This window comes from Amblyraja radiata, chromosome 8 (genome assembly GCF_010909765.2).
Source record: "Amblyraja radiata isolate CabotCenter1 chromosome 8, sAmbRad1.1.pri, whole genome shotgun sequence".
In the NCBI taxonomy this organism is placed as follows: Eukaryota; Metazoa; Chordata; class Chondrichthyes; order Rajiformes; family Rajidae; genus Amblyraja; species Amblyraja radiata.
Genome location: NC_045963.1, coordinates 11,659,303 through 11,672,962, shown reverse-complemented (window position 1 = coordinate 11,672,962; position 13,660 = coordinate 11,659,303).

The window sequence follows — 13,660 nt, the reverse complement described above, 5'->3', positions numbered from 1 at the left end:
GGTGGTAACTGCTTTGAAATGCTGCACCGCAAATGGTTGTTGGTGGTGGTAACTGCACAACTTCCTGTTTGCACTCTATATTGATTTTAGATAAAACGCTACCACTTACGGCTGTGATTTTTGGCCATCTTACTCCCTCTGCTGATCAGGTGCAGAGGATTCTTCCCATCAATGAAAAATAAAAGTGTTATTAGTGTTTAAAAAATGTCGAGAATCTCTCTCCTGTCAATCATGCCATGAAGGCCAAGCCCCTTCCGATGGGAGAGGGGAGGGATTATAAAACCCGGAAGTGTTGGTGTGAAGAAGGGCTCGGTGGTGCTGAAGTGAAGAAAAAAACTTGGCAGTCGACAGATTAAGGTGAAAAGACACAAAGTTCTGGAAACTGAATCTGTCTGAAGAAGGGTCCTGACATCATCTATCCATGTTCTCCAGAGATGCTGCCTGACCCATTTAGTTACTCCAGCACTTTGTGTCCTTTGGTGTGTTAACCAGCATCTGCAGTTCTTCATTTCAACTACTTATACAATAATACCTTACTCGGTTATAGCGGACAATTGGCAATAACGGACACCACCCCACCATCCCCTACCCACTATGGTCCATTATAAGGAGGATTTACTGTAACTCCAAATGTTTAAGTATTTCAAATCCCTGATCAGACTAACATAGTCATGCTGAGAAGTTGGAGATCTGGATCTGGAAAACTATCAATATTCTTTCACGTGTTCAGGTCAGAATGTTCATAAGTGATAGGAGCAGAATTAGACCATTTGGCCCAACAAGTCTACTCCGCCATTCAATCATGGCTGATCTATCTCTCCCTCCTAACCCCATTTTCCTGCCTTCTCCACATACCCCATTACACCCATGTTGATGACGTGCTGTGGGCGGGTCTTACACTGGTTTGATACAAGGCTTTGACACACCATCAGCATGTGATGCCTAAGCAATTGTAGATATGAAATGGCATTTTGTGGTTCTGCCTGCACAAAGCCTTTCACCCACCATGTCATGGCAGTTGCGTGGTGGATAGTGTGGGGTCAGCTGGAGTGAAAAAGATAGATGAAGATCTGCATAGTTGGGTGAAGAACACGAGGTGAAGTTCAATGTAAGGAAGATAGAAAGGATGAGGAGAGCATTGAAGTAGGGGATGCAGTTGAAGGTAGAGGTTGCTGGGGGATAGTGAGAAGATCATGGCAATGAAAAGGATTGCTTGTGATTGGAGTGAACATTAGAGTGGACCATGGATCAACATGGATTAGGAGTAAAGTTAGAGGGAGGAGAGGTTTGAGGAGAAGGTCAGTGGGTGAAGAGAGATTAGGGTAATCGGAGAAGATTGTGGGATTGTATAGGGAAATGAGTGAGGGGATTGAGGCAGATAAGAAATGAGTTGGAGCTGAGGAGAGATTTGAGTGCATGTGGAAAACATTGGATTGGAATCTGGTCATGATTGCAAAGGCAAGACTAATAACTATAACCCTCGAGCCAAAAGTAACTTCCCTGAAGGCTGAATATAAAATTGAACAGGTTAGATGCAGGAAAAATGTTCCCAATGTTGGGGGAGTCCAGAAGCAGGGGTCACAGTTTAAGAATAAGGGGTAGGCCATTTGAACTCAGATGAGAAAAAACATTTTCACCCAGAGAGTTGTGAATTTGTGGAATTCTCTGTCACAAAAGGCAGTGGAGGCCAATTCACGGGATGTTTTCAAGAGAGAGTTAGATATAGCTCTTAGGGCTAAGCGAATCAGGGGATATGGGGAGAAGGCAGAATCGGGGTACTGATTTTGGATGATCAGCCATGATCATATTGAATGGCGGTGCTGGCTCGAATGGCCTACTCCTGCACATTTCCTATGTTTCTATGAATATGCTATCAGGGAATACTCCTCACTGCTGGACTCCTAGAAAGGCTTACAGGGCCTACAGGACTTTTATATCCCTACAGGAGCAAGGCCTCTGGTTTTGAGGCAAATCCTGTGCTGTTGTTAGTTGTAAATTCCCGGTGAAACGTTGTGCTTAATATGCTGACTGATGGCATTGCAGGCACCCAGTGACCTCCAAGCACAAGGAACGACATGCTTGGATGACTTCAATGCCATTTACAGAAGAACACACACATATTGTGCCCAGTTGAGATTAATGACTGGGTTTAAGGCCGAATTCTGCTGTGGAGCAGGTTAAAACATGGCATTGCACAAAACAATTTATAGGCTTTTGAATCAAACCTCAAGCAATAGAAGGAAAGAATGAAAAGCACTAAGAAATGAAGAACCCTCTCGCAAATACATCCTTTAATCTTTTGAACGTAAAATGCACACAAATCAATTTAACATTCCGATATTTCACGCGTATTTAGTTGATTAAATAATGGAATGGATTTGCCGACGCTGACCAAGGTTTTCAAAAAATTCACCTCATTAAGAAATGCACCACATTACTCAATTAAACTGTTGAAAACTATTCCTGCATTTTAGATATTTGTGCATTTATTAGTTTACAAGCCTGGACTGGATTCAAGTTTCAGTGGAAATCAAGGCTAATAATCAACAATGGGTTACCAAGTCACTTATCCAATCGATACAAATCTGTATTCCCTATATGTTGCTTGGTCTTTAAGATTAGGCAGCTCCTGAGCAGCTGCAAGGCTTGTTTGAAATCGACTTTAGCATATTCCAGATATTTATCACCAAAGAGCAGAGAAAAAAAGAAAAAGCATTCTTCTGCATTATCAAAATAACCAGTTATTGTGCAATGCAATCTTATATATAAATCAGAGTTGTGTTTTGTCTCTCTCCATAAAAATACAGACTTATTAAACAAGAAGTGCTCCTTCCCCTTGTTCAAGTGGCTTGTGCATTGAACATTGTCGAACTGAACACCAACAGGTTAATCTGCAGCTTCAGTGCTTTGATTGACCTTGATTTTTGTGTCAGAGAAGCAGCAGAACCCATTATTGTTGCCTTGATTACAGTGTCTGCTGCTGTTTCAGGTATTACCAGGCTTTTACGGTTCTCAGAAACTTTGAAAATTGCTGTCTGACTTCAGTCATGCAGAAATCTCCATTGGTGCTGATGCACTAAAATGGGTAATTGATTGACATGTTGTGAATGTATTTTCAGTGTGCTAGTAACTCAGTACAATAGTTAACTGCATGTCCTTGTGAACCATTATGTGTGCAGAAATAACCACGTATGAGTTATTACTTAGCAAATAGACCATTCAGCCGACTAGAAGATTCATTGTTGCGCCCTTGATTGAATCAACAATGTGCAATCAGTGGTCCAAGCATTTATATAACCGCCGTTTTATTTTTAAGATTGTTGTTTCCTCTACACCGCACAACTTTTAACGTAAAAAAATACATGACTGAAATAATGACAACTATTTGAACATACACAGTACCTTTGATTTAAAAAGGCATCATATAGTATTTCACATAAATAATAATAATACAAAGATAAAACAATGCCCCAAAGTCAATGTAGTTCTGCTTAGTTGGAGGTCGTAGTGTTTAATAGCCTGATAGTTCTTGAGAAGAAGCTGCTCCTGATTGGGCAGTGTTTGCCACTTTTTGCAAACAGGAAGGCACATCCATGTTCTCCCTATTGAAGATGCATCTAGCTTCACTGTCGCTAGAGTTTCCCTTTGGTTTTGTCTTGTGGGAGGTGATAGCATAGACATCCTGTCACAGCTACTGAACATCCATCTCATCCTCTAGTTGAGAGCAAATGCCCCTTGTTGCCTTTCTCATGGCCTAATAAAGATCGTATCTGGACTTCTAGTATGAATCCGCGTTGCCAAATTTGAATGGCCGAGATATGTTTCTCAGAATATAGGGTCGAGACCCTAGTTCAGGTACATTGTGTTCACAGTTGTTACCGATTTCAGTTATGGTGTTCTTCCTGAAGCACCAGCAACTCCCATGTTGTTCTTCTGTGAGATTTGGATAGGGGAATTAGTCCTTGACCACCAAGGTGCCATGGCTTCCTCCTGCACACCTTGCTCCACATCCTCTTCTTCTCTCCCCTCGCAACTTGCCAAGTTTGCCTCCGTCATTCCTGGACTACCATTGTTTCCTTCGTGAGGAGCATATTTTGTGGCCAGTAACGGCCATTCTCTCTTTTTCCACCCAGAGTCTTGGTGGATTTCATCCCATCTCCTGTTCATTTCAGGAGAAGAACAGAGCTTATAAATTATGGAGAAAGGAGGATGCAAATGGCAGCGATTGCCGGATTAATAATTAAAATAGGAAGACATAAATAAACATGGACAGAATGGATAACAGTAAGACAGGCAACAAGGAGTCTCAGACCAGAATAGAATTACAGAAGATCATGGTGAGTTTTGTAATTCACCAAGACAACAGTGGAGGAGCTTTACTGCCTTTGATATGATGATCTGCCCGGTCCATGAATCTTGCCCATGACTCTGAAGGTGTTGAGTGCACTGACTAGACATGCATTTTACAGAATTATTTGTCACGTGCAAAGAGCTGACTGGGCATGTGGTCTCAAAACACCAATGTTTCTTTCATAAGAATTGAGGAATTCATCCAGCAGGTATGGGGTCATTTAGTTTCCAGTGCAGTAATATGGAGGGTGGGCAAAGATAGCATCAGATAATACTGTTGTGAGCCTTCCACTGTCTTCACAGAAAGAGATAACATTTACTGAAAGACCATATTGCATGTGTTCACATTGCAAAAGAATCCTTCACAGAAATGTCAGATGTGCTTTCCTGGAAGTCCACAAGGAAACTAGCCAAGTGAACAGATGGCTCTTGGTGGCAAGACATATCTCTTGCCGCAGTATATAATGATCTCTCTGAAGAACTGTAAATGTGCATTACTATTAAAAGTACACTGCTCCATCAGAATGATCATCGACAGTAGCCAAAGTAGGCTGGACATAGACTGTGGTTTACTCCGAGATCTTTGCTTTCCTCCAAAGATTTACAGGTTTGTAAGTTTATTGGCTTTGTATAAATGTAAATTGTCCCTAGTGTGTGTAGAATAGTGTTAATGTGCGGGGGATGCTGGTCAGTGCGGGCCTGTTTCTGCACTGTACCTATAAACTAAACTAATCTAAGCTGCAAGATTTATAGGGTAGTTTCAGCAGGGGGTTTTAACTTTCCCAAATAGACTGGTACTGCCATAGTGTTAAGGCCATAGCTGGGGTGGAATTCATCAAGCGTGTTTAAGAAAGTTTCCTCAGGAAATATGTAGAGAACCCCCGCAAGGGGGAAAGCAAAGCTTGACTTCCAGTAAGGGAAATGGACAGGGCGAGTGACTGAAGTGTCAGTGGGTGAACCTTTTGGGACCAGCAACCACAGATCTATTAGCGTTGAGATAGTTGTGAATAAAATAAGGACAGGGTTGATTCACAAATTATTGTCCTAAACTGGGGTAACACAAACTTTGATGATATTAGATAGGAAATTGCAAAAGTTGATTGGAGTAAGTTGTTTGCGGGCAAAGGGACACGTGGACAGTGGGATGCGTTTACAAGTGTAACAATGAGAATTCAACGTTTGCAATTTTCAGTTTGAGTGAAAGGCAAGGTAGATGGGGACAAGGAAGCTGAGATGATGAGAGAAATTGAGGCTCTGGCCAGGAAAAAGATGGCGGCACGGGTCAGGTGCCCGTGATCATGTGTTTCCTTAGAGGAGTAGAGGGGATTGAGGAGCATGATTAAGAAGGAAGTCAGGAGACCAAATGATCCCTGTGGAACTCCACTCGTTATAGACCTCCAACCCGAATAACATCCTTCTCTGAATTAGGCAGTTGTGAATCCAAGCAACCAAATCTCATGCATCTTAATCTTCTAGATAAACCTACCATGAGGGACTTTATCAAATATCCATGTAGACAACATTCACTGTCCCACTCCCATTGATCCCCGTCACATCCTCAAAAAACTCAATCAATTTCGTATGACATGGCCTGCTGCAGACAAAGCCATACTGACTTTTCCTAATTAGTCCATTCTCTTCGAATGATCCTGAAGAATCTTCTCCATTAGCTTCCTACTACGCTCATGAGGCTCATAAATACCGGTTGATCTTTACTTCACTTTTACAACAAAGGATTTTTTATCAAATATTGGTCTCTCACCAGTGCTCCAGGATCTTGCCAGCGGCTAAAGAAGATAAAAAGATCTTTGTTAAGGCACCTGCAATTGCCTCACTTGTTTCACTCAATAGATTCCCTCAGGCCCTGGGATATATCCCCCTAAATGCTCTTCAAGAGCCCCGTCATCCCTCCTACTTGATCTCAAGCTGCCCCAGCATATTAGTACTCACAGTCCTCCATCTCCACTGCATCCTTCTCCTTGGTGAATACAGATGCAAAGTTGTAGTGAGACCAGGCAGGTAGAGCGAAATATTCTTTATTAGCGAAACAATACTCGAACTACATGCGTACTGGGTCGGGAATTAACGATTTAAGCTCCCGTCGTCGTGAGGAGCACTTGCTACTGAACACATTCAAAAGCCCGCGAACGAACCCCCAATCACGTGACAGTCCCGACCAATGACGAGGGTTCTGAATACCCAGCTTCACCACTAGGTGGCGCTACAAAGTATTCATTTTGTACCTTGCTTACATCCTTTCATTCCAAGCATAGATTCCCTCCTTTATCTTGAAGCAGTCGTAGCTTCTATTGAACAATGGAATACTTTATTGTCACATGTGACAAGGCCCAGTGAAATTCTTTGCTTGCATACCCATGGTATGCAAATAGTCGCCCATTTTCGGAGTGGCGGCGCGGCTCTGGCTGCAACGGCTCACCGGCAGTCCTGTTTGTTTTGTGTTTTTTGTGTTGTTTATTTTGTTTTTGGTTAGTCTAGTTTTGGTTTTTAGTTTGTGTTTGGGGAGGGGGGGGGGGGTTGAAATGGGGCTTGCTGTCTCTCCCTGCGGGGGAATGCGACTTTTTTGTCGTATTCCCCTTCTCTGCCTCCGTCTGCGCTGAGGCCTAATGGCGGAGCTGGCGACCTCGAGGCTCAGGAGGCAGAGCCCGGCAGGACTCACCCTGAGCTAAATACTATTAAGATCACCAAGGAGGTGGTATTAGGGAAATTAATGAGACTGAAGGAGGATAAATCCCCTGGGCCTGATGGATTACATCCAAGGGTCTTGAGGGAGATAGCGGTGGGGATTGTGGATGCATTGGTGATAATTTTCCAAAACTCCCTGGAGGCAGGAACGGTCCCAGTGGATTGGAAAATGGCCAATGTAACACCTATATTTAAAAAAGGAAGTAAACAGAAGGCGGGTAACTATAGACCGGTTAGTCTAACATCGGTGGTGGGTAAAATGTTAGAGACAATTATTAAAGAAACACTAACGGGGCACTTGGATAAACATGACTTCATCGGACAGAACCAGCATGGTTTTGTGAAGGGGAAGTCCTGTTTAACGAATCTGCTCGAATTCTTTGAGGAAGTAACAACCCGGGTGGATAAAGGGGAACCGGTGGATGTGGTATACTTGGACTTCCAAAAGGCTTTTGACAAGGTGCCACATAAGAGACTATTGCTAAAAATAAAAAATTATGGGATTGGGGGTAATATATTAGCATGGGTAGAGGATTGGCTAACAAATAGGAAGCAGAGAGTGGGGATAAATGGTTCATACTCGGGATGGCAACCGGTAACTAGCGGGGTTCCACAAGGGTCGGTGCTGGGACCCTCAGTTGTTCACAATTTATATAAATGATTTGGAGGAGGGAACCAAGTGTAATATATCAAAATTTGCGGACGATACAAAAATGGGAGGAAAAGTAGGGGATGAGGAGGATAGGAAGAGTCTGCAAAAGGATATAGATAAGCTAGGTGAGTGGGCAACAACTTGGCAGATGAAATTTAATACTAATAAATGTGAAGTCATTCACTTTGGGAAAAAAAATGATAGGGCAAGTTATTTTCTAAATGAGGAGGAGCTGCGTTGTAATGCAACGCAAAGGGATCTAGGGGTATTAGTACATGAATCACTAAAAGTTAGTATGCAGGTGCAGCAAGCAATCAGGAAGGCCAATGGAGTTTTGGCCTTTATTGCTAGGGGGATTGAGTATAAAAACACGGAGGTCTTGCTGCAGCTGTACACAGTATTAGTGAGACCACATTTGTAATACTGTGTACAGTTCTGGGGTCCATACTTAAGAAAGGATGTACTAGCCCTGGAGGCAATGCAGCGAAGGTTTACAAGATTAATTCCTGCAATGAGGGGATTGACATATGAGGAAAGGTTAAGTAGGCTGGAACTCTACTCCTTGGAGTTTAGAAGAATGAGAGGCGATCTCATTGAAACATATAAGATCGTGAGGGGCCTTGATCGGGTGGATGCACCGAGGATGTTCCCAATGATCGGGGAAACTAGAACTAGGGGACATAGTTGCAGAATAAGGGGGGGCTCTTTTAAAACTGAGATGAGGAAGAACTTCTTCACCCAGAGGGTGGTTAATTTATGGAATTCACTGCCCCAGGGAGCAGTGGAAGCAGAAACTTTAAATATATTTAAGACTAAAATAGATGTTTTTTTAGCTGCCAAGGGGATAAGGGGCTACGGGGAGAGGGCAGGGATATGGACCTAGGTATGGTTAGTATAGTAAGACCTGAGTGATCTCCTGGACAAGTGTCGATCGCCTGGATTGGGGTCGGAGAGGAATTTCCCGGATTTTTTTCCCGAATTGGACCTGGGTTTTTAACCGGTTTTTTGCCTCCCCCAGGAGATCACGAGGTTCTTGGGGTGGAGAGGGGTGATAGCGGTACAAAGGGGAGGGTAGTGTCTTGTGTTCTGTGTCTTGTGTCTACTGTTTGTGGGTAAGTGTGTCTGTTTAGTGTTCAGCCATGAGCGAATGGCGGTGCGGGCTCGATGGACCTGGTGGTCTACTCTCGCACCTACTTTCTATGTTTCTATGTTTCTATGAGCTCGCTCCCGTGAGGACGGCCTGGCTCGGGGCTGGAACAGTGCTTCCGTAAGGGGCTGTGACGCTCCCGGGAGGGCGGCCTGGCCCGAGGAAGGAGCGGTGCTCCCGTCGGAGTGGCCGAGCTCGGGGAGGTATGGCGTTCCCAGCCCGAGGGAGGAGCGGTGCCCATGTCGGGGCGGCCCAGCCCGAGGGAGGAGCGGCGCCCATGTCGGGGCGGCCCGGCCCGGGGAAGAAGCGGCGCCCATGTCGGGGCGGCCCAGCCCGAGGGAGGTACGGCGCCCAAGTCGGGGCGGCCCAGCCCGAGGGAGGTACGGCGCCCATGTTGGGGCGGCCCAGCCCGAGGGAGGTACAGCGCCCATGTCGGGGGCGGCCCAGCTCGAGGCTGAAGACGGCACGATACTCACGTGAGGGTGGCTGGGACGGTGTTCTGGCGGTGGTGGCCTGAGTCCGGGCTTCGGCCGCGGGCCAGCGGCTGCGTCAGCAGGACTGGTGGGCGGCAGCTTCGACCACCCCGGGGCGCGGTGATTGAGCCGCGGGACAGTTTTTAACATCGCCCGGTGGGGGATCGCCTCAGCGCAGAGGGAGAAGAGGAGGGAAGAGACTGCAGACCTAAAGACTTTTGCCTCCATCACAGTGAGGAGATGCTGGGTGGACTCACTGTGGTGGATGTTAATATGTGTTTATTGTTGTTTTATATTGTATTGTATTGTATGTATGACTGCTGCAATTTCGTTCAGACTTCGGTCTGAATGACAATAAAGGCTATCTAATCTAATCTAATAAACAGTGCTGACAAAGTTATAAAGTACCCCACGCCCAGGTCCTCCATTGTTTGTCCCCCTCCCTCACAGCGGTCCCCCCACACCAAAACTTGGGCGCTGGGCCTCCATTGTTCGAAGGGACATAATGCTAAGGGGCCAATCATTTATAAACTGCGGTACACTGAAATGTCTTTTCTTAGAGAGAGGTGAATTTCTGGAATTCTCTGCCCCAGTGCATGATGGAAGCTGGATCATTGGAAGTAGTTAAAGAGGAGGTGGATACATATTTGATAGTAACAGCACAAAGGAAGAATTAAAGTCAGCAGATATCGGTCATGATCACATGTGATCATATTAAATGACAAGGTAGACAAAAAATGCTGGAGAAACTCAGCGGGTTTATGGAGCAAAGGAAATAGGCAAAGTTTCAGGCCAAAACCCTTCATTAGACTGCTGAAACCCTTCTTCAGACTCGCATCAGTCTGATGAAGGGTTTTAGCCCGAAACGCTGCCTATTTCCTTCGCTCCATAGATGCTGCCTCACCCGCTGAGTTTCTCCAGCATTTTTGTCTACCTTCGATTTTTCAGCATCTGCAGTTCCTTCTTTAACATTAAATGACAAGGCAGGCTTGAAGGGCCGCTGCACCTATTTACTTGTGTTCTTTAATATCTTTGTGTCCATAGTCTTAATCTTCTCTTTAAAAGGGTCGGTGTGAATGAATAAAATTCATGGTGCAGTAACTTCACAATGTTAGCTCTTTCATAGGGTTTAACAGCTGTGATATTTATTTTGCCCAGTCACTGTTGTAATTTAAGACAATGCTGTCGTCCGTTTGCACACAAGACCATTCAAACAATTACAAGGTAATTGGCCGGGAAATGTTTCTGTATTGTTAACAGAGGGATTGAAAGGGCCTTTCAGAAAAACCAATGGTGTTTAACTTGGTTCTCATCCATTAGGAAGTACATAACCTTCGGTTGACTACTAGGCAGCCTAAATTATGAGCCAAAACTTTGTATTAAATTTTAGAGCTACATCAGCATCACTGGGCGAGGATTGACACATAACAGACTTATCACATCATTCTGTATAATGGCAATCTCCATGAAATAAAAAAAACGATTCCATAGTGCAAGTGGGATGGAAGATATGGTCATTTACATAGAAACATAGAAAATAGGTGCAGGAGTAGGCCATTCGGCCCTTCGAGCCTGCACCGCCATTCAATATGATCATGGCTGATCATCCAACTCAGTATCCTGGAGCCTTCTCTCCATACCCCCTGATCTCTTTAGCCACAAGGGCCACATCTAACTCCCTCTTAAATATAGCCAATGAACTGGCCTCAACTACCTTCTGTGGCAGGGAGTTCCAGAGATTCACCACTCTCTGTGTGAAATTTAAATGGTTTCTAGTTTTAATCTACTCTTGCGATGCACCTTGAGGGCTAGTAAAGAAAGTTCTGTCGATATCCTTGAGGGCCAATGTTTCTGTATTAGGCAGTCACCCATGGTGGTGAATAGCTAGCTTCCAGTTCTGTTCTAATGAGTGGAAATAGCTGCCTTTCCCAGCAACTTAGCTTTAGGAAGGAGTTGCTTGTGTTTGGTAGCCTGCTGACCCTAATGCAGACACGCTAGATAGGTACATGGATAGGACAGGTTTGGAGGGATATCAGCCGGAAGCAGGCAGTTGGGACTAGTGTAGCGGGGGCATGTTGGCCGGTGTGATTCCACACTATTATTCTATAACTTTATGACAAGGAACTGCAGATGCTGGAAGCTTGTCCAAAACACAAAGTGCTAGAGTACCTCACTGGGTCAGGCAGCATCTGTGGAGGGAATAAATAGCCAATGTTTTAGGTCAGGACCCTTTTCCAGACTGAAGTGTTTCCATCACCATTCCCCTGATTCTTATAATGCTGGTCTAATGACAATTATCAGATCCGGCCAACCCATGTCTGGGCCCTAAATTCCAGTGCCCATCTTCAGTCCAACATTCTTGAGGAGGAAGCAGCAGTTGGTTTGGTTGGTTGGTTTATAATTATTGTTACATGTAGCAAGATAAACTGAAATACCTTTGTTTGTGGCCTAACTAGACAAAGGTACCGTATTTAAGTACAATCAAGCCATATGCAAATGCAACAGTTGATTCAAAGTGAAAACTACTCAAGTGCAGAAATATAATGATACACCATTATAGCTTAACATTACAGAGAAAGAGCATATTTATAAAAAAAAGTTCAACGGCTGCAGTGAGAAAGGGTTGGGATATAATACTTTGGGTATGATAGGTCTGTTCAGTAATGAGCAAACTCAGTTCTAAGGTGTAATCCTGCCTTGAATTATGCTTCCCTGCCATTCCTGCATGGACTTGGAAGACCCTAGCAATGTGTTAAATACAGCACTATCTTTGTGACTCCTGTCAAAACAGACACTGAGATAGAAGTGATGTTCCCTGAAGATATTAGTCTTGGTGTAAGAACATTTTGGCAAGTCAAAGACTGCACACGATTGCATTAACTGCCCAGTGAAATAATTATTTTGGCTTTTAATATTCAGCATTATTAAGGTCTTAGTTTTGGGACTTTAATATAGTCAAAATACATGTCTATTGTCACATAAATATATTATTATATGAAGAATTGTCAAAATTTGAATTTAATAAAATTCTACCAAAAGGTTAGTGAGAGATGCTGGAAAAGTAATTAAATATCCAAACCAAAAAAAGTATGATGTTGTAGAAAGAGCTGATATTGCGGTGTGTGGCTTGTTAAAATCATGGTTAAAATTTTGATTAATTAAATGTAAACACTTCTATTTTTTGAATAATCTATAAATACTAATTTCATCTGAAGGTAGATGTTGAATATGGAATTAATTGAGGTGGCGTATTAAAATAAAATTATTTTTTTCACTAAACTTTAAGCAAAGGAACAACCATTTTAGAGGACAATGTGTGGCATTTAGAATTACTGTCCTCTCAGCTGTAATCTGTGAGTTCCGCACTGTGAAACAAAAACGAGAACATCATTGAAGTGTAATTCCTGGTAGTGTCCTTAAGATCAATGTGCTAATTGATATAATAGCATTTGTATTTTGGCAGCAATTTACCATTCATCATCCTAAGCCCGTAGTGCCGCGCCATCCACTAATGATAAAGATAGGCAAGCTAACAGTTTATAATTGGCTAGCAGGACCAAATCCATCATGCAAGAGTGGATATGTTTCCTTTGAAACAAAGCTAACAAAGCTAAAATAGAGGAAATTGTCAAATCTTAATGCGTTCAGTGGTACTTTACTGTCACATATATAATTACAGTGAAATTCTTTTTTTGCATACAGTTCAGTAAAAATCTTACTGCATTATATCGACACAACCATACTTTTAACCACAGGAGTGTAAGGATAGTAAATTACACTGAGGCAGTACACAAAATTTGCCACATTTCCGATGCCATCTTGTACCCTCCAAGTTTAGTGTAGTTAAAAATGTGGAGCCATGGAAACTAAAATATATTTTTTCCTGATGTGACATGAACAGAATGGCAAATGTTTACTTCTGACAATAGGAAACCCTTGCAATATTCTACATCTGCAGCAGGGGCATTACAGAAGAAAGGAATGTGTTACATAGTTCAGGCAGATTACTAGAAGTGGGGCATTATTGATATTTTTTGGGTAATAAAGAAAACATCTTGAACTTTGAGATTGTTTTAACATCTCCTTCATTCTGGTCATAATTTCAATTCTAGTAATTGATGGTGTCCACTACCAATAAGAAGTAACTTGATCTATGAAACGACAATCATCTCTTGGTCCTACCAAGGAAATGCCCAACAAATTCCTCCAATGTGGTGAGCTATTGTGAGATTCAAATATTTGGTGGACTTAAAAGAATGTTATGTCTACTGGGCAACTATTAATCTAGCCATCCCATAAAAGATTCAACCAGATTTGCAAGACGTGTCTTTCTCA